General features: G+C 43.6%; 1 protein-coding gene across 1 annotated transcript in view; it reads left to right on the forward strand.

Annotated features, from left to right (window-relative positions):
• Positions 1-1,106: 1,106 nt before the first annotated feature.
• The window catches only part of ST3GAL6 (ST3 beta-galactoside alpha-2,3-sialyltransferase 6), a 47,424-nt gene continuing 21,044 nt past the window's right edge, over positions 1,107-27,486 (forward strand). The window contains exon 1 of the mRNA XM_028726632.2: positions 1,107-1,811. The gene's annotated coding sequence lies outside the window, so the exon portion shown is untranslated. The remainder of the gene's footprint in view (positions 1,812-27,486) is intronic.

Genomic DNA, 27,486 nt, shown 5'->3' on the forward strand with positions numbered 1-27,486 from the left:
GCCCTCCCCATCAACTAAAATGATAGAAATACTTAAGTAACTGACCAATCATGTTGGTAGTGCCCCCCCCCCAACAAAAATCCTGGCTATATGCCTATGGGACTCCCGTGCTTGACAGAAATTAGGAGTGCCATCTTCATCACCCTGTTTGTCTTTCAGACAGGTTTGTCCTAGGTTTTAATTCAGTTGGCGCACCAATTTACATCTAACTCAAAAGATTGCGACTGAATTGCCAGTCTCATGCTACATTCATGGCACAGGTCCCCTTCCACATTTCAAGAAATCTTTACACTTTCAGTGCAAGCTTCTACATATTCATGCAGAAATAAGACCATGTTCAGTGGGGCTTATTCCCTAGTAAGTCTGTACAGCATCACCGCCTCAGACAGCCTTTACCTGAGAGTAAGTCCTATAGAAAAGAACTTTTGAGTATATTTGACTGTGCTGTTTACGTCCCATTTTGTCCTCCCTCAGAGAGAGGTCAAACAGAGAGGGAAGCTGGAGTTTGGACTCTGGTGTAAAAAAAAGAGAGAGAAATGTTTCGCTTCCAGTCTAGAATCCACATCTTCCCAATGTGCTGGTTTCCCCCTTTCCCAGAAGTCAAACAGGAGACGGGAACTCTGGGCTATCCTCACAACAGCAGCTCCTCCTGCCTTGTGGGAAGCACCCTATGCAGAAAACACGTGTGAAAGAGCTGCGAGCAAACAGGCCCTAACAACCACATTACCAACCCAGGAAAGAGGGCCTTAGGTGTTCACTCCCAAGCAGAAGCACTGAAATTAATGAAAGAACGTGCTGCGTTAGGTGCATTAAATGTCAAGAGGTCTGCTAAGAGTAAAAATTAAACACCACCCATCAGGGGTGCCAACCTGAATAAAATTGGGGGGGGGGGGGACAAGTAAGCCCTACTCTGCATAATCAATCATATGACGCGGTGCACGGAGACCATTTGAATGGCAATGCCCATCAACTCTGGGGGCGGACGCCTCAAATATTTCATTGGGACGGGGGTGGGCGAAGGGACCCCGGCCCCTACGAGTCCACTTCCTCTTTAAGGGAACGTGTCCTCCCGGCCCAAAGCGCCCTAACCTTTTAACCTTCGAACAAAGTCACCAGGTTGGCGCAGGGGGTTTCCCTTCCTGGGAGTCTTCAAGGTGGGGAGGCTCAGACGGCTCTAGCTTTCCTGCCTGGAGCAGGGGGCCGGGCTCACCCAGGCCTGCAAGGCCCCCTCCAAGACTCAGCAATATTGGGGGCTGGCTTGTGGCAGGCGAAAGCCCTCCGAGACCTCGCTCGGGCGGCGTCCCCTAGCGCCGCGGACTCGTCCAGCTGCCCCGTCTCCTCGCCTGCCTCTGAACTTTCCCTTGTGCGCGGAGGAGGGGCCGGGCTCGCCCCGCGACCTGGAGGGCTTCCCTCTCCTCGAGTGGGCAGGCCGTTGGCGGCGGCTGCAGCGGGCGGAGCCTCCTTCTCCTCCTGCCGCGGACTCCCTCGCCTTCTCGGACTTCTTGCTCGCAGCCGAGGCGCGGCGCAGCGCCGTCTTAGCGCCAGGCTCTGTCCGTCCGTCCCTCCCACCGTCCGTCCGTCCGTCTCTCTCCTCCTCCTCTCCGCCACGGCCTCCTGCCCAGATGAGGCTCCGTCCCTTCGCGCTGAAGACCCGCCGGAGCGACGGGAGGGCCGAAGAGTGAGGCAGCAAGGAGCCGCCGCCGGGAAGCACAGGCTGCTGGGAGCCCAAGGCGGGAAAGCCCCGGCGCTGCAGCGCAAGCGGCTCCAGCCACGCTGGAGGTTAGCGAAAGAGCAGCAGCCCGCCGGGCGCGGTAAGGAAAAGCGAACGTCTGTGGAGAGGAGCGGCCGCCTGACGCTGCAAAGATCTCCGCAGCTGCCTGGCTGTTAGGACGCTGGCGCCTTCCCCACCTCTGAGGGAGGACTTGCCTCTTGGGCCAGCGGGGGGCAAGGGGCCAGCCTGGGCGAGTTGAACGAGGTCGCTCGTGAGGCGACCCTTCTTCTCTCTGCGCTTCAGTCTGTTGCAGAAATGGGGGCTGGTGGGATGCTAGGCTTTGTGTGGAAGGATTGCGGATACCAAGGCTGACACTCCGCGCAAATCCCTAGGCTCACGTGAAGCGGGTTATTTCTTTCCCACCTGGATGTAGCTGGAGGGGGGGATCCCTGCGAACAAAGGCAAAGGGAAAGCGGGTAGGTCCTGCAAGCCTTGAAGCCTTTCCCACCTCAGGCTTGGAGCGAGGGAGCGCGTGGCTGCACGAGGCGCGGCGGGTTTCGAGAGGAGCTTGGCGATGCGGTTTCAAACTTTTAGGACGGGACAGAAAAGTGCCCCCCCCGGCATCCGCGCGGCTTTCGGGGTCCTGCCTTTGTCTCTCCCCGACCTCCCCCTCCCAATGTGGCGTGAAGTTTGGGAGCGAGGCAGACGGAGAGAGCGCTTTCTTCCTTTCAAACTTCCCCTCGCATCGGCGAGAGACGCAGCCCGCGCTTTCCTGGGGAGGAATCCTGTAGCGATCACAGATCTCGGGGCTTCTCTCCTCGTTCTTTTTCAAAGCTGGAGGGGAAACCTTTCCCGGTTTCCATGCCTCCCTGTCCCGCCTGCCTCCCGTGCTTCCAGGAAAAAAGGCGAAAAGTTTAAGGCCTCGGAGTGAAACGAGATCTGCTGAGAGAGGCGTGACTTCCTCCCTCTCGGTGCTGTTAGCAAACAGCCGAAAAGGGCCGACGTGGTAGAGAGCGGCTGCTGCAGCAGCAGCATCGCTCCTTGAAAAGGTTAAATGCAGACAGGCAGTGGTGGCCCAGTCTTCTCTTCCCTCACTAGCCCGCCCCCTCAATCGTTGTGGCTTATAATTTTCTCTGTCTCACTTTTCTTCCTACGCTCTTAAACACATTTATTCGGTTTTGGTCCTGGTGAGGTGAGTCTGCGCAAACAGTTTAAAGAGATGTCTGGGCCCTTTGATTTTTTCCGCGGTGAAAGTTAGGCAAGTTTAAACAAGAACAGCCTTCACCTCTTTGTGACTTTTTTTCCAAGTACCTTGCGCCTATTATGTGTTGGTTTTACAGCTTGCGGCTGAAAGGTTTAACGAAACCATTCCCACTCTCCACAAACATTTGTCTTTCCACAAATCCAGACTTCCAGAATGGTGAAATTCTGAATTTTATTGAGGTCAAGACTTTGGCCCTAGTGATGTAAATTGCCTTTACGGTATGTTTTACAACCAATATCAATCATAAATATACTTGGATGATATCCAACTAATGTATACTCAAGACTAGATCCATTGAAATCAGCAGGCTTAAATCCACTGAACATTACACATCATCCATACTTTGTGTACTCATCTCTGGTCCATTTTCTTGAAAGCTAAATGGAAATCATTTTGAGGCTGTATTCACACAGCAGTTAATTCCATTATCCCAACTATCCCTTAAATGCTAATTTCAGCATTGTATTTGAACTTTTAGGTGCCATAAAAGCCATTTCTGGAAATGTAGCAGAATATAGCACAAGTTTAGCTCTAATTTCAGTGTTATTTCTTTCTAGACTTCATTTGCAAATAATGCAGAAATGGGTGCTATTTTCTGCTGTGTTTCCGGAAGGGTGGAAGTTCAAATAGAATGTGCAAAAATGACAGTTAGGGGAACATTGTGAAAATGGAATAGACTTGTGTGTAAATGCAGACTAGGTAAGTGGACCAGACCAACATGGATGAATTAAAGGTTCTGGAATCTGGAATAGCAAATTCTGTAAGCGTATGTGCTTAAGAATCTGTACAGGACAGAGTGAAATTTGGACACTGTAAATGGGCATGGTTTACAGAGAGAAATGGTCATTTGGTTGTCAAAATTGTTGCTTACTGTTTCAAGCTGTGGCTTCCCTTTGTTGCTTGCTGCACGGTAATCATAAGACCTATTTATAGACTGTGTAGTCCACCCCTGAACATCTTTACTTCCAAGTCCCACTGATTTTAATGGTGCTTACTACTAAGAAATGTCTGTCAGATTGCAATGCAAACTAGGCAAACTGAACAAAGTTGCTCAAACATGCTTGCTTTACATGTTCATCACAGTTTGCTTCTAAAGGCTTTTCTGTCTGGATGTGTCCAATTTTTATTTTAGGTTTTGGTTTTTGCACATGAAGGAAATTTATTGGAAAGGCAAGGAAACACCGGCTATAGAGCGATGGAAAATATTTTGTTGTGGTTCTCAGGTTGATTCTGTGGTTCTTGGACCATTCCTTGGGGAAATCCCCAGCTAGAGACCCATGTCTGTTTTTAGAAAAACTGACAGCTTGTTTTATTTTTAGGCTATTGGGGGAGAAAAGAGAAGATAAAGCTGATTTGATTAGAAGTCCCATTTAAAACAGATGGATTTGTAATGTAATTCTCCAGTGCACTTGGTTTGCTTTTATATAATTTTCCCACATCCTTTGGAGATGTGTTACCTCTTAGCATGCTTAGCCGTGTTTTGGGGTTTGTAATATTCACTTCTCATCTGCATATGATTTGTTGTCATTTGCTTTTGGATATGGGCTTCCTCTTAGAAGAGGCATGTCCAACTTTCAAGAGACTGAGATCTACTCACACTATTAAAAAACTGGCAGTGATCTACCAAGGTTGTTGAACTTTTTTTTATGAAGCAATCATTGTTGAGCAGATCGCAATCTACCTGTTGGATATCACTGTCTTAGAACATTTCAGCCAGGATTTTGTAGGGAGACTGATTAAGCTGAAAGTGCATCTCTGCAGCAGTGTTGTGCAGAATGCCTCCTCCTTCCTTTTGAAGATCTAAAATTTAAGTGGGGGAGGGGGAATTAAACATACATTTGCAATTCTAGTCCATGTTAGAAGAGTATAAACCAGTGTTACAAACTCAGATATATAAGCTAATCGCCAAATGGCAGCTTAAACCTAGTTTACAGTTGCTGCAATGCAATTTCTAGGCACCTTTTTCCCAATGAGATTTACTGTTGTTATTATTACTATTTATTTGATTTCTATGCCGCTTCATATTTTAAAGAAAAAATGCCAAAGTGGTTTACAACGCATCAAATAAAACAAATTCAAGCTTTCTCCTTATTTCTTTACCTACTAAATTTATATAGCTGCCCCATAGGACCTGTGAGATAACAGGGTTCAAATCCCCACTCAAGCCATGAAGCTCACTGGGTGACCTTGGGCCAGTCACAGCCTCTTAATCTACCTCACAGGGTCATTGTACGGATTAACTGCGGGGACGGGGAACCATGTACTCCTTGGAGAAAAAGATGGGATATAAATGCAATAACTAAGCCCTTCTGCTTACTTCATTAAGAAAACTGGAGGGGCCAGCCAGATGGAGATGGCAGTCATCAACCTGGCATTCAGAGATCTCCACATGGTCGCAATTGGACCCACGCTAGTTGCAAATTCACCTGGTGTCAGGGGAATTTTGAGCACTGGTATAATAAGCCCTGTATTTGGAACTAATCTGCAAAAAATTATCCATACCTTCCAACACTAATTTTAGGTGCTAAGTTATGAACAGCAACAGGTTAAAAATATCCTGTCAAAATGAATTGTATAAATACACTTTTTATAAATAAAGATTTATTCTTCCCCTCAAGCCACTTCTGGGAGAAATGATGGAATATACTTCTGGAGATTGTTGCATGTTTTCTATACAATTTTATATTTAAAAGCTTTTATTTTAAAATTTTTGTTTGAGGACAGATCTCAGTCCACATTTTAGGAACACTGAAGTACACACATAGCACTGAGGCTGGACATACTTTTGCTCAAGAAGTTTTTCAGAAGTACAAGGGATAAATAACCAGCTTTCCCACTCCTACTCAATAGTGCTTAACTTGCTTACTGTGACATCATGCACTATGAATACATAGCCTTAGGGCAACATCTGTAACCTTCATTGAGGGGAAAATACACTAAGCTGATGTAAAGCTGTTGATGTATATCACAGCTTGAGTAAAAGGTACATCTCCAACTTTTTTCAACATTATGCAAAGACTACATGTTGTCCCAGTCAGAGTTTGGAATCAAGGCCTGGACTGCATTATCCAGTGGTTATTCTCGATTTCCTTTGCAAGCATTAAGCAGAGCAGCCCTGAAAGCATACCCTCTAACATTTTTCCAATGAAAATAGGGACATCCTCTAGTCTTGGTCTGTTCAGGAACAGAAAAGAGCCAGTCTTTGGGGAGTTCAGAGGTGTGGAAATGATGGCTTTGAGTGTGCACTAGTCACTCTGAAAATGCAGGCTTGGGAACATACCTTATATACCATGCATACTAGCATGTGTTCAGAGTGCCCTTTCCCTGTAATCCACTTAAGCACTGATCTAGACATTTGAAGGAGTTCCATGCTCCTTTTCTCTGCTTTTTTTTTTTTTTAAAGCAAAAGGATCCTACGTAGGCGACAAATCTTAACTGGAAGAAAAGCAGGAAGGGAGGGGCTACTTAATTCTAGGTTCCGCATTTGCTTTGCATCTCAAAATCACTCCCCTCCCCAAGCTGCTTGATTTTAACCTATGTGGGGGAGCATCTTTCTCCCTGCAGGGAGGAAAGCAATTTGGAGAGCATGGCTTTGAGTTGGTGGCCGGAGAGGAACTTGTTCAGGAATGGGACTCAAACTTTCTTCAAGAGAGTTTTTGCTTTCCTCTCTGCAGCACTTGACCTCACCCTGAATGAGACAATAGTAGCATGTAGTGGCACAATTTTACTCCGAAGAGCACTGATTGGCTCAACAAAGTAACATATAATGGTGCAGGCTACTGTAACCTGTGCAGGCAGTGGAGTAGTCCATATGTAATCTGGTCTGAGCCAGGAACATCATTCCTCCACTACTTAACCTGGTGGGGAGCTCAGTGGTAGAATGCCCAGTAGATACTTGTCCAGCAAAAACCCCTGTATGAGCAACTCCTTGGAACACCAAGAGCAGGCATGCCTGTTAAACTGCTGAGAAAGAGCATCTATGGGGTAGGTCCCTTACCTTTTGCCTCTGTCCCCCCTCTGCCAGTTGCCTCCAGCCATTTCTTCCTTTGAAATTGCAACTGTCTACACCCTGGAAGAATGGCAGATGCAACTGATAGACTATATGGAATTGGCAGAAATGACTGGCAGAATCCGAGACCTGGGAGAAGAGCTAGTGGAAGAGGACTGGAAGAAATTTAAAGATTATTTGCAAAAGTATTGTAAATTGTATGAATGTTAGAATGATGCAAGATATAAAGATAATACGGCATTAGTGACATAGCTGAAAGGAGTATGCAAAAAGAATAAGAACAAAGGTGAAGTTAGAATAAGGTTATGTCTAACTTAAATAACTGACAATAAAGGGAAAAATTTGGAGACATAATGGTTGAAAGGTATAATACAAAATAAGATTTGAAAGAGGGTGAAGTATTGCTGAACAAGATTTTGTAAAGGGGAACACAGAAAAGGGAGATGTGAGGAAGTCTGGAAGGAGGGTTATGAAAATAATATCTAAGAAATTGGGTTTTTTATGTTCTTTTTTCATTTTTTCATGTCTTTTTCTTCTATTTTGTATGGGGGGTTTTTTACTGTACTTTTTCTCTTTTTTGGTGTTTTTTTTGATTGATTGTGATGGTGTTCTTTCTTTTTGGTTGTGAATGTGAAGTCTGTTTTATTGTCTAAAAACTTTAATAAATATCTTTAAAAAAAATATGAAATTGCAACTGTCTAATAAAGTACCCTTGTGAGTTGTAGGATATTATCTGTCCCATTGCTGCTCATTGTAATATTGGCAGTAGCTTTGCAAATGCCTAAAAAATTATTAGCCCACCAACTACATGAGGTTGCATGGGCAGATTGAATAATGGCTCTGGTAAGCTGATAGATGGTAAGGAATTGTTGCTTACCTTGGTCAAGGCTGCATTGCAGGTGTGACCATGTCAACCCATAACTTAGCAACCATTTATTTCTTGTGTCCTTGCATAAAGCAAAGTCCTTTTACTGCTGTTAGATAGCTATGGGTTTAGATGTTTTCATGATTTATGGTGTTTGCATTTTTATAATCACAGTATTATTTTATTATACAATGAGACACTGCTCTTGGATTTAAAAGGCAGGGGCATATAAATCTTCTAAATCAAACACTGGAAGGCACACAGTCCTATTTAGATCTTTATCAGGAAGCAGAAAGTTAAATGTGTGAGCAGAGTAGTGAGTCAAATACTGAAACGGCTGAAACAGGACAAAAATAGACAGTAGAAAGGCAGAGGGAGAGGCACACTAAATGAAACTGTTGTAAAGACAGTATGAATAATAGAATTGTAGAACTGTAAAGTTGGAAGGGACTCCAAGGGTCATTTAGTCCAAATCCCTGCAATTCAAGAATCTCAACTAAAGCGTCCATGACAGATGGCCATCCGATCTCCGCTTAAAAGCCTCCAAGGAAGCAGAGTCCACAACCTCATGAGGGAGTCTGTTCCACCATCAAACTGCTCTTACTGTCAGGAAGTTCTTTCTGGTGTTTAGTCAGAATCTCCTCCTTTCTTGTAACTTGAATCCATTGGTGCAGGCCCTACACTTTGGAGCAAGAGAAAACATGCTTGCTCCATCTTCCATGTGACAGCCCTTCAGATATTTGAAGATGGCTATCATATATCCTCTTAGTCTCCTCTTCTCCAAGCTAAATATACCCAGTTACCTCAAACCCTTATAACATTTGGTTCCCAGGCCCTTTATCATCTTGATCACCTTCTGAAGGCAGCCCTGTTTAGAGAAGTTTTTAATGTGTGACATTTTAATGCATTTTTAATGTTTGTTGGAAGCCGCCCACAGTGGCTGGGGAAACGCAGTATCCTTCTTAAATTGTGGTGTCCAGAACTGGACACAGTACTTCAGGTATGGTCTGAGCAAGGCAGAATAGAGTGGTATTATTACTTCCCTTGATCTAGACACTATCTCTACGTCTGTTGATGCAGCCTAGAATAGCCTGACCTTTTTTTTTGCTGCTGCATCACACTGTTGACTCATATTAAGCCTGTGGTCTACTAAGAGCCCTAGATCCACAAAAGCTCATGGTTGGTTACCTGTATATGGAACTCAGCATCTGAGATCCTCCTCCTTGTCCTTCTTCTGAAAAAGCAAGTTTCCAGACCTTATGTATGTAACAAAGATGCAGGTCACAAGTGTGCACACTAGGCAGTGTCTGTAGTAGTCAGTAGTCAGCCGGGGGCTTGGCTGAAAACTAGAGACCTTGCTACATAGGATTTTGCTGTTAGTAGAATTTCCAGTGCCCAGGATCTAAAGCTTTAGTTTCCAACACCCCCACTTTCCTTCACTGATATCTATTAGAAGCAGGAGAATTATGCAAGTTCAGACAATCTATCCAAAGACATAGAATTTGGTTTTGTAGGTTAATTCTCTTCATTTCTTCAGCATACGCAGTCCTGTCCTTAGTGCAAAGGAAAGCTTTGTATGGTAGACAACTCTTCCGATCATTACCTCTGATTACAAAGAGATGTTTGTTCTTTTAGAAAGGATGTTCATGTGCTATACAAGCTGACATTTATGGATTTGTATTCCCTGCCTGACGTATAGTGGTATGGAGAGTTTGGCATGCTGGCTGAAGCCAATGAGAGATTTAAGGATGTAATCCTAAGGCATTAGTGAGTGGGAGCTGAAGGCAGTTAGATGAGAAATGAGGGCAGAGGAGTGAACTCTGTCCTTTTGCAGGGTCCCCCCCCCTGCTTCTTAATCAGTTGCCTCCCATTGGATCCTAGCTTTCCCTTGGTTCTGCCTTTGCAGACCTCACTCTTAACCCTACTAGCATTTCTTTATTTTAACAATTTATATATCTTTGATTTCTCTGAAAGACTCAAGGTGGCTAATAAAAGTGTAGAAGGAACAAAACAAAACAAACAAGTCCTTAAACCTGATGTACCTTCAAAATTAGTAAAAACAAATTCAAAATTGGGGCTCTCACATTGGTAGGGCAGGTCCTTAACACTGTGTGTGCAGTGTGGGAATCAGCACTCACCCTTCTCTGATGTACATCAATGGACTGCAATAGGGCTGCAGAACCTGTAAAAAAAAATAAAAAAGTATTTTCAGAGCGGAAAAGGTAGCAAATTTTCAAGCTGCAGACAGTGTTCAATATTCCCATTGTTTTAGGCGCATTTTGCGACAGGGCATTTCATAAGTGCAAGCAGTTTTTGACCTCTGGGAGCTGTCCTGCACCTAAGATTTCTGATTAAAACTCAGAGTGGAAGGAAAGGAGGACCTTTTTTTTTTTTGCTTCCCCCCTTCCAGCTACTCTCTGAAGACTGGAGAAGAGACTCTCCTAAGGATATTAGGGGGAGTGGGCAGGGCAAGGACTAGACCATGTGAAGGATGAACACAATATTTTAGCTGCAGTTCATTCATTTTCAGCTTTGTATTCTTGTTATTAAAAAAGTGTGCCTAGACATTCCGCTGTTGTGCCCATAACCTAGGTTTAAGGTGCCATTTAGCTCCTAGCTTTCATATCTCAGTTTCTAACACTGGCTGCAGATCCAGAAACTTTTCTTGTCTTTCAGCACTAAAGGTTAATCCAGTAAGAAGTATCTGCTAACCAGTTAGATCCCCTCACACACAAATAATCTTTCTCAGGGGTCAGCAAAGTTTTTGTGGCTTGGGCCAGTTCATGGTCCCACAGATGCTGCAGTGGGCTGGAGTGTGCGCATGCGCACGAACGCGCATATGTTATTTCTGGCACAGAGGAGGTGTGCGCAGCTTCCAATTGACTGCAGGAGCTTCCTGCAGCCAATGGGAAGCTGGCCAGCATCACGGAAGGCGGTCCCCTCAGTATTCTGAGATGCAATATACAGGTAACTCACAATTTGCACGCATTTAACTTGTGGACGTTCAGCTCTATGTGTTTGGCAATTATTTTTTCTATCAAAAGGGTGAGGCATCCATGAAAAAAGACTTTGGCAATCCCACCCATCATGGAACCCAATGCGTTTTGACTATACATTATTTGGCTTTATCCGCTACCCCCAGAATATAATCCACATGTAAGCTGAGAGTTGCCTGTACAGCCTCAAAGAAGGGCAGTGGGGCAGGCATCTGCTAACTGTTGGGGAAGCTTACCTCCTGCAGTTTGTGGAGTAATTGCCTTTTGATAAGAGGCAAGCAGTTACGAGAATGAGATGTAACAGCAACTAGAAATGTTTCACAGAGCTGCTGGTCCAAGAATTAATTTGAAGTCTTTCCCATTAATATGCCTTATGGCACTGGTTTTTAACTGGTGCGTGGGGACGCATCAGTGGGTTGTGGCATGACCCAAGGTGGGTTGCAGCAGGAGCACTACCATCATGTGAAGATGTAGTAAAAGATTGAGAAATGGGTCTGCCAATGCATGTTTGAGTTAAACATGGGTTTTGGGTTTAAAAAGTTTGAAGATGCCTTATGAAGACCGGAAGTGCTTATACTCTTGAGTCAGGCTTTCTAAGCAGGTCCGTTCAAGGTAAAGAGTGGTATTGTGGGAGACAGTTATTAGCTGTAAGCTGGCATGCCAGTGGTGTGAAGGGACAGGGTTGTGAGACCTCGTGGAGGATAAGAATATCCACGTCTACTAACCTAGATGGCTATGTTCTACTTCCTGAGTCAGAGGCAATAGGCTTCAGGATGCCAGCTGCTGGTAATGGCATGTGCTGTTGTGCTCAGGTCCGGCTTGCGAGTTTCCCACAGGCATCTGGTTGGACACTGACCCAGCAAATTTTTCTTCCAGCAGAGCCTAATGGAACAGGCCAGTGGCCCATCTAGTCCAGCATCCTATTCTCACAGTGGTTGATCAGATGTCTGTGGGAAATTGGCATGCAGGATGTGAGCACAAGAGCCCTCTCCTTCCTATGGTTTCCAGCAACTGGTATTGAGAAGTATTGCTACTTCCAGCTGTGGAGGCAGAGCATATAGCTGTTATGGCTAGTATGTTCTTATGAGTCCCTTCTGTATGACAGAGAGAGGTAGGGCTCATTATTGAGACGGATGAATGAACAGAGCCCTTCCTTTCTCTTCCACCTTATTGTTGACTCACAGTTGTTAGTAAACCTGATACCTCTGACATGCTTCTGTTCACTTGCCCCTGTTTATTTTTCTTTACGGTGCTCTCATGCTTCCACAGGACTGAAGGCTTTGGATTTCCCAAGGCTACAAGGCTATGCTGGAAAATAAAATGGACTGTGTGACTTATCTCGTGATGGTATTCCATGTCTTGTGACCTTTTGATGTTTTCCTTAGCCTTTCCGCTCTCAGAGTCTTACGATTACATTGGAATTTTAGCTTTTATTTATTTTTTAAACCCAGCTTTTCCAGAAAAACTAGACGCTCAATAGAGAGAGCATTTCTTAAAAATAAAAAGATACCTTCCTGTGTTACTGAGCTATAATCCTAAAGGGGTAATGCTAGTAGGTTATATGCCTGAGCTTGTAAAGTGACACTGTTGAAACTGGTGTCAGCTGGAGATATGTTATAATTGAAACACAGACTACAGTGTGCTTAATTTCATTGAAATCAGTGATCTTAAAAGCATATTTAATTTAGCATGGCATGCTGTCCATTTTAAAGGCGAGACATTTCTCCCATTTCTTTATAGTGCGAGAACCCATGTTTATGCAAGCATAACACAAAAATCCCTTTCTTGTTATTATTATTTTTTGTGTTAAAAACTTTAGAAGCCTTTTGCAGTTGAACTGAACTACAGTTAAGAACCAGGATGTGGTTGTAGCTGGTGGCATTGAGACAAACATGTGACTAAGCTTAGTTACTTTGCATATGGTGCAAAACTTCGGGGATATATAGATGGCTGAAAGGAAAGACATGCTACGTATGATATTACCATAATGCCGTTAGACAAATCTATGGTGTGACCACAATTAAGAGTACAGTCGTACCTTGGAAGTTGAACGGTATCCATTCCGGAAGTCCGTTCGACTTCCAAAATTTTTGGAAACCAAAGCACAGCTTCTGATTGGCTGTAGGAAGCCAATCAGAAGACGCTGAAGCCCTGTTGGACGTTCGGCTTTTAAAAATAGTTCATAAACCAGAACAGTCACTTCCGGGTTTGCGGCGTCCGGGAGCCAAAACATTCAAGAACTAAGCTGTTTGAGAACCAAGGTAGGACTGTACTTTGTACAGTTCTGGTTGCCTCACCTCAAACAGGATATTGTAGAGTTGGAAAAGGTTCAGAAAAGGGCCAAGAAAGTGATCAAGGGGATGGAGCGACTTCCCTATGAGGAAAGGTTGCAGCCTTTGGAACTTTTTAATTTAGAGAAAAGGCGAACAAGAGGCGGTGTGATAGAAGATTATAAAATTATGCATGGCATGGAGAAAGTGGATAGAGCTCGGGGACATCCAGTCAAGCTGGATGTTGGAAGATTTAGGGCAGATAAAAGAAAGTACTTCTTCCTGCAGTGCATAGTCAGACTAAGGAGCTCGCTCCCCCAGGAGGCAGTGGTGGCAACCAATTTGGATGGCTTTAAAAGAGGATCAGATGAATTCATGGAGGAGGAGAGGGCTATGGATGGCTACTAGCCATGGTACTGATGCTCTGTCTTCTCATTTGGAGCCAGCAATGGTTCTGAATGCTAGTTGTTGGAAACCATGAGAGAGGCAAGAGTGCTCTCGAGCTCATGTTCTGCTCCCTGGTTTCCTGCAGGCATTTGGTTGGCCACTGTGAGAACAGGATGCTGGACTAGGTGGACCATTGACCTGATCCAACAGACTGTTCTTGTGTTTTTATGGAAGGTGATTTGAAGAAAGAAATACAGTGGTACCTCAGGTTAAGAACTTTATTCGTTCTGGAGGTCCGTTCTTAACCTGAAACTGTTCTTAACCTGAAGCACCACTTTAGCTAATGGAGCCTCCCGCTGCCGCCGCCATGCGATTTCTGTTCTCATCCTGAAGCAAAGTTCTTAACCCAAGGTACTATTTCTGGGTTAGTGGAGTCTGTAACCTGAAGCATCTGTAACCTGAAGCCACTGTAACCTGAGGTACCACTGTAGGCACATTCTAAATCCACCCCTTAAACCGTGCTTGCATGTTACAGGAGAAAGACAGAACTTCCAACTGCAGTTATAGATTGAGCACAGTGAGAAGCTCTTACTCCCACCCCAGTTCCCAATCCTAAAGGCTATGGTACACTGTTGGATTTCACCCTTGACTTGAACATTTCAGCTACTTATCAGGCAGGGTTTTTAAAAAAATGAATATTGTACCAGCTTGTATCAGGGCAAGAACAGAAGGGGAATTTAAGCTATTCTGGCCTTGTTTCAGTCTTGATTAAAATCTGTCCTCTGAAAGCGCTGTTAGCTTGCAGGGATGGAGAATCGCCACACAGATGCCAATGGAGGATCTTCTCCAATGCCAACTGCACCTTCAAAACAGAAGTTTTCATCAGGACTTCAGCAGGCTAGGAAGGATTGCCTGCTCTGATTAGTTATCTCACACAAGCACACTGGCAATGCAAGTTGCATGGAAAAAAAACATGTTGCAAGTTAGGTGGAAAAGCACATTTAACTTCAAGTATAGTTTAGGTTTGAGTGTTGGGAGTATGAGATGTCTGTGTAAAGAGAGTGGTATGTGTTGGAAAGCAAAGTAGGTGCAGAAAGGATTTTAAAAAAAGCTTGTTTCATGGGTTTCCACTTAATCAGTCCTTCTTTTTAAAATTATTTGTTCTTTAAATAGTTGTCAGTGTAGCATGGCTGAATGTCATTTACAGTGCAATCCTACCCATGTTTGCACAGAAGGAAGGGTCGTTTAGTTCAATGTGATTTGCTACCAGGCCACTGAATATAGGATTGCCATAGTTTCTTTTATACTCGTGGAAATGTATTTGATTGCTTCATGTTAATCAGCTTTACTTTTCATGAGATTCTCATGTTACAATTGTGCCACCTCCTTTTTCTCTTCCTTTGTGTGAACGCCAAAGCAAGTGACACTGTCCATTTTTCCATACGCAAAGATTATCCATTCTTTCATAACTGTTATGCAAACTTTACATAACCCCCACAATTTCCCAGTTGAAAACGAGATGATGGTGCCTTAAAAAAAACCCAAAACATAAACCTGATTGACAGAAATCTCATAGCACTAGTGAATAATAATAATAATAATAATAATAATAATAATAATAATAATACATTTCTTACCAACTGAGAAACAAATGTATTTACATTTTTAGATGCCACCAATCTGTGGTTTTTTGCTTCTTTTTCTTTCCATCACACCCAAACTTGTTCTCACGCACTTTAGATTTCTCAGAACTTCAAAGTGATATGTTAGTCATTTTCTACATGCAGTAGCAGATCAAGAAAATATGCCTCGGGAATAGGCTTCAATATTACAGAATCAATACATGCCAAAAACTAGTTCACATAGATGGATTCCGTAGTGCAGTATTGCTGTTAAGTGAGTTCCTAGGAAGGAACTCCCCCCATTATTGTACTTTTGGAGCAAGGATTGCATGGCTCAGTTGGTTAGAGCATGCTGCTGATAACACGAAGGTTTCAGGTTTGAGCCCCACAGATGCATTTTCCTGCATTGTGGGGGATTGAAGACAGGAGTGCCTGGCGTGCTCTGGTCCATGGGGTCACGAAGAGTCAGACACGACTAAACAACAACAACATGGGGGATTGGACTAGATAAGGGGTCAGCAAACTTTTTCAGCATGCGGCCAGTCCACTGTCCCTCAGACCTTGGGGAGGGCCAGTCTATATTTTGAAAAAATAATAATGAACGAATTCCTATGCCCCACAAATAACCCAGAGATGCATTTTAAATAAAAGCACACATTCTACTGATGTAAAAACATGCTGATTCCTGGACCGTCCGTGGGCTGGATTTAGAAGGCGATTGGGCCGGATCTGGCCCCCGGGCCTTAGTTTGCCTCCCCATGGACTAGATGATCTTCAGGGTCGCTTCCAACACTACAATTCTATGCTTCTAAGGGTAGTGTGCAAGAATGAGGTCCAAAAGGGGAACCTGTCATTTTTCCAGAACCAGATGGTCTTCATTCTTGGAAAGGCAAAGGAACCTTTCTCATCCAAGCAGGCAACAGTTCTTCTTGTCCCAGGATACAAAGCCTGAGATGGGGAGCCTGGAGGCAGGAAGAGTTGTTGTAAAGATAGGAAGCTGTGGGGAAAGGTTATCTTGGCACAGGAAACAAAAGATTCATACAAGCCTGTTGCAAGTTTCCTTTTGAAACATGTTTCTTTGAAACTGCCTGCAGCTTGCAAGTTGGTCTTTTGTGAGAATGTAATGAAGCATGCAGGGCAGGGACAATTAAGCCTCTGATAAGATATGCTTTTGACCACAGGCACGTGCCCTTTTAGAGCAACGCAGGGAATTTTGGAAAGACCAAAAATGAAAATTATGAATGGCAGATTTTTCTCAGCGTTTCTTCTCAGAAAATAATTTTTATCATGTCTGCTGTCCGTGTGTTCAAATGCAAGGACTGCTTCACTGTAAGTGTCCAGTGACTTTGCAGCAAAAGTGGAATAATAGTTTCCTGGTTTGTGCACAAAAAGTGGGGAAAACATTTTGGGACCATAGCTTGGGCCACAGCTCAGTGATAGAGTGTCTGCCTTGCATGAAGAAGATTCCAGGTTGAACCCCTAGCATCTCTGAAATCCTGGCCAGCTATTGCTGGTCTACATAGAGAGTTGTTTTGTTCACACATAATGCTGAGCCAAGGTTTATTAATACAGTGGTACCTTGGGTTAAGCACTTAATTCGTTCCGGAGGTCTGTACTTAACCTGAAACTGTTCTTAACCTGAAGCACCACTTTAGCTAATGGGGCCTCCCGCTGCTGCTGCGCCACTGGAGCACGATTTCTGGTCTCATCCTGAAGCAAAGTTCTTAACCCGAGGTACTATTTCTGGGTTAGCGGAGTCTGTAACCTGAAGCATATGTAACCTGAAGCGTATGTAACCTGAGGTACTACTGTATGTGGTTTCTTAAATGATGGGCTAGCATTAATGTGAACCCAGGCCAGGCAGCTTAATTATGGTTTATTAACTGTGACCAAAGCTCACACATTAACCAAATGTTGTGGCTGGCTCACAAAACATTAGTTAACATCCACCATAAAAAGTTAAAGGTACCCCTGCCCGTACGGGCCAGTCGTGTCCGACTCTAGGGTTGTGCGCCCATCTCACTTAAGAGGCCGGGGGCCAGCGCTGTCCGGAGACACTACCGGGTCACGTGGCCAGCGTGACGAAGCTGCTCTGGCGAGCCGGCACCAGCACAGCACACGGAAACGCCGTTTACCTTCCCGCCAGAAAGCGGTACCTATTTATCTATTTGCACTTTAGTGGTGCTTTCGAACTGCTAGGTGGGCAGGAGCTGGGACCGAAGACGGGAGCTCACCCCGCCGCGGGGATTCGTACCGCTGACCATGCGATCGGCAAGCCCTAGGTGCTGAGGTTTTACCCACAGCGCCACCCGCGTCCCTTTTAACACCATAGCTTAGCATTATTTGTGAACTTGGACCCCCTTCTTAACTATGGTTAATGAGCTGTCATTGCCCCAAAGCATTAGCGCTGTGAGTGAAGAGTGGTTCTTCTTGGCTTGCATCTCCTTTAATGGGGAAAGGGAATGTAATAAGCCACAGTTTAAGTGACCATCTACTTGATGCCTCAGTTTTAACTGTGGTTAATGTTAACTTTGGCATAGTGTTATGTGCAAACAAGGTCAATACTGGGCTAAGTGGACCCAGTGGTCTGACTTTGTATCGGGAAGATCCCTGTGTTCTTAAGAAAAGCAACAATGTGTGTGACCATCGCACATGATTATCTACACACGAGTTTGTTTCCTACAGATTCAAAGGTATTTTGTAACAAGTGAAGTGGTTCTGAAAATCAGACTGCTGTTGCAAAAGTATCCTTGAAACCTGCCTTTATAGACTGGGTGCATGAATTATAACTGCAGCTTGGCCTTTTAGTGCTTTGATTTTAGCTTACAATTGGAATGCTCACATTACTTCTCCCATGCAACCCTTTTCAATCTATATAAAAAGCAATCCAGTATATAGTATCTCTGGGTCATTCTTCCTTTCCTGTAAATATATTTTTAGAAAATGAGGTATTCTTCTGTCAGGAAATAAGAGGATAGGGAAGGGAAGGGAAGAGAAGACTAGAGCAGGAGTGGGGAACCTTTGGCTCACCAGATGTTCCTGAACAACAAATCCCACTAACCCTAGCTCAGCAGCATCTGAATGGTGTTAGGATGGGCTGAAAGACAACAACAACAACAACAACAACAACAACAACAACAACAACAACAATAATAATAAATATCATGATACAGTTAATACTGTTAGGAGCAGAAAAATCACACTGGCTTATTAGGGAAAACACATATCAGAGCAACAGTAGATGGTGCCTTTATTGGGACTGCCTAAAAGATCAGAGTAGTGAGCAGAGTTGAACTTATCCGGTAAGCAAAAACAAAAATTGAAATCCAAAGGTTATGGGAAAAGAGAAAATATATATTGCAGGGCCTGTTGAGAAACCCAAGCCTGCAGTTTGTAATGGAATGGAAGGAGGGTGTTGAGCCTGACTTAATTAGGAGCGGTGATCCATGTTGTGGAGGAGAACCATTCAGATTCATATACCCCAAAGTTGTGTGCCCATTAAATACGGTCTGGATTCCCCCCCCCCCAACCGTTTGAAACACAGTTAGGGGGCACACAAACAGAAGAGAAGGAGAGGAAATACCATACGCAGCCCAAAGTGCTTGCACTAGCAAAGCTGTTTAGCTGGATGCCACCCACCCTGTTTTCTCTAAAGTACCAGAGATCTGGTCTCCCTCTCCAGTGGCAGAGCAGCACTCATAGATCTCATAACAGCCCCTTAGCCATCATTCTGCTGGATTTAGGATTGCTCTGTAAGTAACAAAGTTGCTATGGGAAAAAATGGGGGGGGGGGGAATGTGCTTTCATTATCTGTATCCCAGGGATCTACAGATCCAGTCAGCTTTGGCACTGCTTCTGAGTAGGAACAGCTTCTTGCTGATTGATTGTTTTAGAAGTGAGTAGCTTTCTGGAAGAAAAAAAAGTTTAATTGGCTGTCTAGCATTCCGCTTGCTTGGCTTTTTTATTTTTTTGGCCAAGTGCTCAGCAGCATGTTTTGTTTCATACTGAAGCTCTTCAGAAACAAGACACTCCCTACTGTCAGCGTAATTTGCCTCTTTCCTCGTAAGCACTAACTAATGAATGTCCATGCTACTCCTGCTACAGGATATAAGGAATGTTTCCTTCCTTGACCTATCCGTGAACTTCTAACAAAATAAAAATAAATACCCATTATCTCATATAATTGTATGTTTAATGCATTTTCCATTACATTGCCGTTTCTGTTCAAACAAGGTAATCCATACCTCTAATAGTATTATTCCTGCCTTTGCCTTCTGTGGCTTGTAAATCAGGCTAGAGCAATTGATGGCCCATAGGCTAAAAGTATGTGCATGGGAGAGAGGTATTCTGTATCTAGATGTTTTATCTCTCATAGGGGTTTTTGGACACAGTGCGCCCCAGCTATGTTAAGCACATGGAATCCATAACCATGAAGCCCTCTCCTTAAGCAGTTGCCCAGAAACCAGCCATGCAGCTTGTGCAGCAAAATGCATTTATATCTTAAACTAGTGTCCTCTAGAATCAGGCCAGAATACCCACAGTGGCTAACTAGATTTCTTGGGAAGCCAGAAAAGAGGACAGCAGACCTTCTGTGCTCCCCAGCAGCTGAGGTTCCTGAGGTTCCACACAGTTGTCATTACTGGTAGGCACATGTTCTCCATGGATCTGTCCAGTCCACTTTGAAAGGCATCTAACATAATTGCCAGAAAAAAAGCAGAAAGCAGAGACATCACCTTGCCAACAAAGGTCCATATAGTTAAAGCTATGGTTTTCCCAGTAGTGATGTATGGAAGAGTGAGCTGGACCATAAAGAAGGCTGATCGCCGAAGAATTGATGCTTTTGAATTATGGTGCTGGAGGAGACTCTTGAGAGTCCCATGGACTGCAAGAAGATCCAACCTATCCATTCTTAAGGAAATCAGCCCCGAGTGCTCACTGGAAGGACAGACCCTGAAGCTGAGGCTCCAATACTTTGGCCACCTCATGAGAAGAGAAGACTCCCTGGAAAAGACCCTGATGTTGGGAAAGATGGAGGGCACAAGGAGAAGGGGACGACAGAGGACGAGATGGTTAGACAGTGTTCTCGAAGCTGCAAACATGAGTTTGACCAAACTGCGGGAGGCAGTGGAAGACAGGAGTGCCTGGCGTGCTCTGGTCCATGGGGTCACGAAGAGTCGGACACGACTAAACGACTAAACAACAACAACAACAACATAATTGCCATAGTCAGCAGCTCGCAGCAGTGAGTTCCATAAATTAGACACGCGTTGCATGAATAAGTAGTCATTTCTGAATCTGCTGCTACTCCACGGTGGCTGGTGCCCATTCGGGTGGAAGGCAGTCAGACCAATAGTAGGTGGCGCCAGGGCCAATTGGAGAAGGGGAGAACTTGTTCTAGTTTAGCCCCTCTCCTCTTCCCCACTGAGTTCTGCAAGGGGCAGCGCTTGTACACTGCAACTGCAAGGGACCCACCTCCATTGCTGCTAAGCAATTTCCTCATTGGAGGAACCTGAGTTTTAGTATCACGAATGAGAGGGAATTCTTTCTTTCTCCATGCCAAGCGTAATTGTATACATTTCTAGCATCAAGCTATTTGGCAAACCACTAGTCTCCCTATGTGGCCTGCTTTTCCTCACCTCTTCCCCTGTGCAGCAATGAGACTTGAAAATACGCTTCCACTTGAACTAATGGAAGGATGCTTTCAAATTTAATTGCTGCAAAGAGGACATTTTGGAGGGAGGAGTTTCAACTGGAGAGGGAAGGATTAACCCTCTTCTCACTGTGTGCTATGACGCTCTCTCTTGCCCTTTCACTTCACAATTAGGCTTGGAAAAAATAGTTCCTGTGAGTGTTTTTCCCCCAATATGAATTTTGGTGTAGTTTGTACACCAAATTTTGGTGTAGTTTGTATCGTTGGAAGGAATGTTAACTCTAGTAACAGTCTCTCTGAAAATCAATCCCCCCCCCCGCCCGCTACAATAATTTCAGGACAGAGGTATGTGTGTGTGGGGGGGAGTGAATATGGATGGATGTGTAGCTGGGGGGGTGGGATATAATATAAATTAGTGTGTGTTAGGTATGGGAATTAATGAATGCTTTGCCTTCCCAAACAAAACATAAAACTTTCTCTCATCTATGCTGGCACACTCATCTGCTTGAGCAGGCAGTGTTTTATTTTGCAAAATAATTTATTTCCCTGAAGGTCCCATAGGGTTGCCATATTTTGAAGAGCAAAAAAAGAGGACACATTTGCTGAGTTTTACTTTTAACTATGAATCGCTCTGATGACTCTACCCATGAAAAAAGAGAACATGTCCTGGAAAAAGAGGATAGATAATTCATGGTGGTACCTGCTTGTGGATGAGATGGGTTAAGCTTTGATGTTTAATGTGGATCAGCCACTCTGGCTTAGTTCACGTGGCTGGATAAGAGAAACCATTTTGACCAGGCAACCCCAAACTTGGCCCTCCATCTGTTTTGGGACTACAATTCCCACCATCCCTAGCTAACAGGACCAGTGGTTAGGGATGATGGGAACTGTAGCCCCAAAATAACTGAAGGGTTGAGTTTGGGGATGCCTGATTTTGACTGTAGCTGCTCATTGATACGGTTCTGCTCCATGTGCATAATTCTGACATAAGCTAACTGGTCCATCACTCCCTAGACTCAATCACTCAGCATGAATTCATTTCTCAAATGCAAGCTATTCTGTGAGACTTTATATCAATACAACCCCCTCTTTTTTAAAAAAAATATATTTTTTATTAGCAATTTCAACATAACAAATTATCAAACCATATAATCACATACATTATTTCCCCCCTTTCCCCCCTTCCATCCCTCCCTCCCCTCCCCCACCAAAGACTTCCCTCAGCTCCTCTCTCTGATTTCTCAGCACATATTATTCTCTGCATGTTATAAAATTTTACATATCCTTACATTATCTATCTAACATGTTATCAACCAATAAATCTGTGTATGTTTATTCAAAACCTGCCAAGGAGTCCAGTTCATTTTGTTCCCTTTTTAAATAATTTGTAAAAAGCTCCCATTCTTCCTTAAAGCCACAGTTGTTCTTATCCCACAATTTATATGTCAGTTTAGGCCAACTCTGCATAACTCATCACTTTTCCTTGCCACTGTTCTTTCGTTGGGATTTCCTCATATATCAATACAAACTTAGTTTGAGGAAGTTCCTAAACATGCAGCACTGTTAAGTACTTTTGGAGGGCCCATGACAATGGATGTTGCAGAAGTTGAACTTCTCCAATTCTACTATCCTTAGCCTCTCAAGGTCTTTTGCTGTCTTAAATAAGGGCCAAAGTAGACGTGACACCAAGTGAATTGTTAGGAAGCCGTTTAGGGCTTTGAAATTAATAGTAATAGGCAAGTAAAAACCATTTTTACAGGGACCAGAGTGTACAAGGTGGTGAGGCTTAGTTCTCTCCCTCACTGGAATCCCAGCAAAAAGCACCCCCTCCAGCACAGGGGAAAAATTTTCATCGGGCATGTAGCTGCAGAAGGAACAGCTTTTGCGTACAGTCTCTGTGGAAATCATTTCTGTACCTTCTATTAAAATATAAAACTCTGATGTGCTTTCTGCTTTCTAATGATACATTGAGTCCTATGTCCAGGTTGACCTTATTTATTCATTATCCTTGGCTGCCTGTTGTTTCTGGGACTCCTCCCCTGGAATAATGACTTGGTGCTACATCTTTCTACCTTCAAGTTACAACTACATACACACACACAGCGAGGGGGGGGGGGAGAGAGAGACCCCTCTTTCTCTGATCTAGGCATGTTTACCTGAAGAAGGACTTAACACTGTGCTCTGCCTCTGTCTCCCACAACTGCTTATGCCCCTGGTCAGCCCCTCTTTCTCCTAGCCCTCTAAAGTGCTGTTGCACCTGTGCCCCACTTTCTGGCTTCTTGGAGGCCTCTGCCTAGCCACTGTGACAAGAGGATGCTGGACTAAGTGGGCCTTTGGTTGGGTTCTTAAGCGCTCTGGTTCCCAAATTTTGTTGCCACTTTGTCAAATTTCTTTCTCCTTTGGTTGGAAACTAAAGGAGTGCCTCTTACTGAGCCAGATACGACTCAAAGGCTTCCGAACAGAAGTAGATACCGCATATATGTGGAGTCCACCTGATATGAAGTCCTCTCCAAACCCTTTTTCTTATACTGCTGCTTCTTACTCATCTACGAGGGATTGCCAAAGAAGAAGATATATTGCCCACAATCCTCCCACACTCCCTTTGTTTGCTTTTTCTTATATTGATAGTTCTATTTCTTTCATCTGCAGATAAGGAGGGCCCAGTGCTGTTGGTAGCCTCCATTCTGGCAAGGATTCTCTGTAATTTAAGTCTGCTACTTGGACGGCAGACATGGTCAGGAAAGGGAAGCCTTCCACACCACTTCGCCATGTAGGAAAACGTTTCAAGCTGCTAAATGACTACCTGCCAGGCAACTGTTAAATGCATGGGAGTTCTGTCAGAAAAAAGTGCTTTGCTGTTTGAAATGTTCACCCACAGCTTCCTCTTTCTTAGTTGGCTCTCTTTTATCTGGGTGCTAAGAGCAAGTGGGAGGAGTCTAATAGAGACCAAAGCTCTTGCAAAGTTCAAGTGGGTTGCTTCTTATGAAGGTCATGGTGCGTCCACATTTAGAATACTCTGCTTGGTTCTCTCTTCCCCACTCCCAAGCTCAAAAAGGATGCTGTACAAATGTGTACGGGCAAAAACAAGAGACAAAAAAGCAGTTATGTGAGCAGGAGTCATAGCATCCTGCTGCAAAACAAGAGGCTTTACAAATATAATTTAGAAGGAAGGTAGCAGAGGTTGATGGCTACGAACTTTTGTAGGCCTGGTGAATACAGAAATTGTTTTCCCTCAAAACCCTAGAATGCATTGGAAGTTGAAAGTTTTAAATTAAAAAGTTGACCAATTTTTAAAATTAAAATGCATCTGATCAAATAAAACCACAGAGAATCACCAGTGAAAACCTATATTGGAAAAGAAGCAAAGGAGATCTTGAAATACCTGCCCTAACAAGATATTTTCAAGCAGTAAAGCTTGGCCTGTATCTCAAGGTGATTCAAAATAGGCAAAGCAATTAAGGCAGAAAAAGAGATCTATAATAGCAGTTCTGGAAACTGTTACGGTACAACTAAGAACATACGTTATTGATTCTCAAGTCTTGACATCCACTCTAAATCTGTATTAAAAGTTTGGCGTAAACACTAACATCAGTTACCCCCAAGCAGCATTCAAAACTCCCGTTGTTCTAGTGACAAGTAATTTCAATAGTATGAGCAGTTTCTGAGCTCTGGGCGCAGTACTGCACCTAAGATTTCAGATTAAAACTGCAGAGTGGAAGGAAAGGAGGACCTTTTTCTGCCTCCCCACTTGCAGCCGCTTTCTGAAGACTGGAGAAGAGACCCTCTTAAGAATATTAGAGGGGTGGGCAGAGGAAGCATGGCTTTGTTTTTTGCAGTCTTCAGAAGAGGACTAGACCATGTAAAAAATGAATATAAGAGTTTAGCTGCAGTTCATTTATTTTCAGCTTTGTATTCTTGTTATTTAAAAAGTATGCCTAGACATTCTGTTGTTGCGCCCATAACCTAGGTTTAAGGTGCCATTTAGCTCCTAGCCTTCATATCTCTGTTTCTAACACTGCCCCCAAGCATATCCCTAAGTACATCTTGGCTCACAAATAAATTCACTAGTATAGTGTTCAAAAATACTGGAAGTTTCTCTCTCTCTCTCTCTCTTTAATGGATTATTTATGGGCACATAATTTCATATAAACAAGTAGCATTGATTCTGCACAACTACCATTATTCCAATCTTTCCAGCTAAGGCATATTGCCAGTCAACTGAATATGCATTACAAATATCTTTGTGAATATAGATCTTTTGAAAGAGATGCTGATTCACTCAGACCAAAGCCTCTTAATTAGCAAAAGATACCAGATATTGTAAGATACCAATTTCGATTAACATTAAAAAAATATGAGATTTATCAATATATAATCTCTATATGGAAACTGAATAATGGTTCTGGCAGTTTAATACTGCATCATCACTACTGATAAGTGTAAATCATAAAAGCTTTAAAAATTTGCATAGTAGCATTTGACAACCATGCAGGTTAAGCAAAATATATAAAACTCATCTGATGCTGGAGGTGTAAATCAGTAAAATATGAATTTGTGCATATATGCTGATGTTCTGTTGAGATAAGGAACTTTTGAACAATGTATTAGATTATCTAGGAACCCTAAAACAGTCCTGCGATGTACGATTTGGACAGAAGTTGAAAACGTTCTGTCTTTCGATTTGCAGATGTTATTGGAGAAATGAAAATCCGCCACCCATATCAGAATGGCTGAGAAAAATCTGGGGAACAACACTGCTTTTTAAGTTAACATACTGAGCAAGAGCTAGAAGAATTATCCATTAAAATAAATTAACAGCACAATTAACCCATAAAATCTACTTTCATGATTATCAAGAGGCTGAATTGCGTTCAGGCACCTTGTATTTGTGATATTAGTCCCCGTTGGTGTGTTGTTGTCTGTCCTGTCAAAGTCCAGGATGGTTTTCTGATGCTGGGTCTGTCCTTTGGCTTTCCTTGTGGAGAGGGGGGCCCTAGAAGCTTGGGCACGAATGAGTACCATCTTCCCCTATTGCAGTGATGACCAAACTTGGCCCTCCAGACTACAACTCCCATCATCCCTCGCTAACAGGACCAGTGGTCAGGGATGATGGGAAATGTAGTCCCCAAACAGCTGGAGGGCCAAGTTTGGCCATCACTGCCCTGTTGTAAGCTTTTTGTAACCCTGGAAGATGAAGTAAATAATTGAAATTCCTTATTTAAAGATATAAGAGTTCTTATTGAGGCCAGCTTCCTCCCAGGTTGGCCCGTCTGTTTCTCATAATGGTTGATCTCAGCCTCATCTCCAAGGCGATTTATATGTAGCAACTTAAAACGTTTCTTTGTTCACTACACTGTGGAATTATTTAAAAGGGGACAGGCCACCTCGACTGGCAAACAACAAACAACACAGTCCCTAGCCCTCAGGTCTCCAAAATAATGGGGAGTTGATAAAACAAGTCCAAGTTAAGTCTAATTAAAAGCTGTGTTAAAGCCAAATTAAAATATCAATAATTCCAGTTTCTGTTTCAGCCGCTTCCCGCGCCTCCACTCTATAAAAGGGGATGTCAACAAAACAGAGAAGCCCCAGGCCTGTTAATTGCTGTTAATCTGCTCTCCAGCTTCCAAGTTAAAATAACAGTTGAAAGTTGATAAAACACTTGGTTTAAAACAGGTTAAAATCAAATAAAACTCAGTTTAGATCTGTGGCGCTCTGGAGCTGCCTGTCTGACCTGTCGCCATCTTAACTGGAAGAGGGACCCCCATCAAGTTATTGGGATGGGCGGAAAACTTTGTCCCCTCCCTTGTGCTGTGTTTACTTCATCCCTACATTTTTACTGCAACACCCTCCCCCCAAAATGAGTAGGGTCTCCATGGGACAGAAAAATCACTTTGGGTACCTGATCCAACCTCTGGGTTTGGGGGTTAGTGACCTCTACTTTAGGGAGTCTTTTAATTACTGAGCATTCAGAATACTAGTAGAACAAAACACACTGTTCCTGCAAAAAACACACAAAAAAACCATTGCTGATTTTTGCTTTCTAGCTTACTGCTATCAGGATAGCTTAAGATACCCTGAGAAAGCAAACAGTTTAGTGCTATGAAAATAAGTAACTTTGCAAAAACCTATGAATGTAGTATTTATGTTGGCACAAGGAAGAAAACCGATCCTCTGGGACTTTAAAATAGGAGCAGTGGCTGCAAGCCATTTGAAGAATGGCAGCTAGGCTCCGATTTGCTTGAAGGAATACGCAGTAGGGCAGTTTAGATGCACAATTTAATGTGTTGAAAGCATCCGTGAGGAGCTAGTTGGGCTTCATAGACTTCCCCTGCTGTACGTGTAGTTGCAACCAGTGCCCACCTCCCCCATCAGCTGTATGTTTGGCAATAGTAAGAGGCTCATCCATACTTAGGGAGATCATTGGCCACAGTTGTCAAATGTGTGGTTGGTTGGGTAGGCCTAGCCTGCAGAGCACATGGCCCTGTGACAGGGAATCCAGATTTTTAAAAGGCAAATATGCCCATCTTTCTCTTCTTGGTTCCAGGGTCTCATTCTGTCTTCCCTTAAGGAAAGGGTAGGTAATCTTTTCTGGCCAGCAGGTCATATTCTTATCTCCTTGCTCCTGGTGGAACAAATTTGACAAGTGGCTGGGACTGACCACCTGCACTACGACATCAGGTGAAGCTGCACTTTGAAGCCCCAATTTCTGGGA

This window comes from Podarcis muralis, chromosome 4 (assembly GCF_964188315.1).
Source record: "Podarcis muralis chromosome 4, rPodMur119.hap1.1, whole genome shotgun sequence".
In the NCBI taxonomy this organism is placed as follows: Eukaryota; Metazoa; Chordata; class Lepidosauria; order Squamata; family Lacertidae; genus Podarcis; species Podarcis muralis.